Raw genomic sequence first — 1,818 nt, 5'->3', positions numbered from 1 at the left:
GTAATTAACTTTTAGAAAATCACATCATAGATTAAACAATAAATAAATTAATGATTCTGTATAATCTCTCACACCATTCACATGCATTCTAACAAGACATATGGAACACAATATTGGAATAGAATAGAAACCAATAACATTTGTAATTTTTTTTCACTTAATTCATGTTCAACTTCTATCAAAATCAAATTTACAAAAAACCAAAAAAAAAAAAAAAAAACTACTTGTATTCTACACACACCTTATAGAACCTTGGTGTTCTTTGACAAATTCCTTTTTTTTCCTATTAACTAAAAGAGTAGACAAAAATCATGAAAATAAACAATTTAAAATTTAAAATATTCAAAACGGAACGACGTCGCTGCACGGGAAATACTCTGAATTCACCCCGGAGTTTTCCGGCCACAAGTTTTTCAAAAGTTTCAACAACATTTGTGCTTTCCGCTTAGCGCGTTCCGTACAATCGCTCTGTACAAGCAACAACAACTGCGTCAAAACACCGGCAGCCACCGCCTCAACCTGCAACCGTTCAACGGCGGAACACAACGACAGCAGCGCTCCGGCAGCGTACTCCGTCGCACGGTCGGAGATTTTCAAAATTACCTTCACTAGCAACGGAACTGTGAGCGCGTGAGACGCAAACGCCGCGCATCCTGACGGAATCCGGCATAGTAACTCCACCGTGGCCAACGCTCTCTCGGCGTCGCATTTTTCGAAATCCGGTAGCCTGTCAATTAACGCCTCCACCGCTCCGGCTTCAACGGCTTTGTGACGGTGTTGCTTCACGATGCATAAAGCGAATAAAGCTTTGATTCCGACTTTTAAAGCTCTCGGATATGTTAACGGATAATCTAATATTCCGATTACTCCGTCGAATATTGAGTCATGAGAACTGATTTCCGATCGAAGCTCCGGCGAGCTTGTTCCGGCGATGACGTTTTCAAGTAAAGCCGCTGTGTTGACTCTGACGTCAATTGATGAATGAGATAATAAAAATATTAAATACGAAATTTGATCTGGTACAGAAGATATTATCACACACTCGGTTTCGGTAAGCGGTAAAAGCGAGAGAATCACGAGCAACTCGTGAATCAACTCGGACGAGTTACGACTCGTTTCGGAAAACAAGACCTCGAGTAAAATCTCACACGCGTTTTGCGTTTTAACAACTAACCGATTCTTCTCGGAGTCACGTACAAGTCCTCTAATCCTTCTAACCGCTGATAGCTTCACCTGGCGTGAGTTTGACGGCGTTGAGGCTTGTTTAAGCAACGACTGGACGATGACCGGATCAGCCGGTTGCTTCGGCGTTGGAATCCGTTCAACGCCGTAGGATCTGTTGGCAACGCACCAGTCCTGGATTAGACGACGGAGTGTGTGGTTAGGGATGAGTGTGAAGTCGGTTAGAGGAAGACGTGTGACTGGACAGGTTGTGTTTCCGGTGGCTATCCATGACTCGATGCTTGACCGGTCGTATGTTTGACCGGTGGTTATGATGACTGGATCCGTCATGAGCTCGAGAGAGACCGGGCATCTGAAATGGTACGGGATCTGGACTCCGACGTCTAATGGCTGTAAGGTTCCAGGCATGTTTGTTATTGTTATTGTTATTGTTAGGTGGTTAATAATAATATGGATTCAGTTATCTGTATCTATATAATATTATAATAATCTATACATACAGAATTAGGGATGAAATGAATAGAGAGTTTTGTTTTGTTGATATGGGAGAAGAAGATGTGTGGCCCTTTTTATGTTACAAGTTGTTTCAATCTATCTATATCTACACACGTGTGAGGGCATGTGTGTGTGTTTATT

The 1,818-nt window shown here is 42.1% G+C and overlaps 1 pseudogene; it reads right to left on the bottom strand.

Annotated features, from left to right (window-relative positions):
• Window positions 1-228: 228 nt before the first annotated feature.
• On the bottom strand, window positions 229-1,594 carry LOC143609914 (U-box domain-containing protein 26 pseudogene; annotated as a pseudogene).
• Window positions 1,595-1,818: the final 224 nt, after the last annotated feature.

This window comes from Bidens hawaiensis, unplaced genomic scaffold (assembly GCF_021521415.1).
Source record: "Bidens hawaiensis isolate Kalapana, Puna unplaced genomic scaffold, B.hawaiensis_p1.1 tig00020769_1, whole genome shotgun sequence".
Classification (NCBI taxonomy): Eukaryota; Viridiplantae; Streptophyta; class Magnoliopsida; order Asterales; family Asteraceae; genus Bidens; species Bidens hawaiensis.
This window is presented reverse-complemented; position numbering and strand designations above follow the sequence as displayed.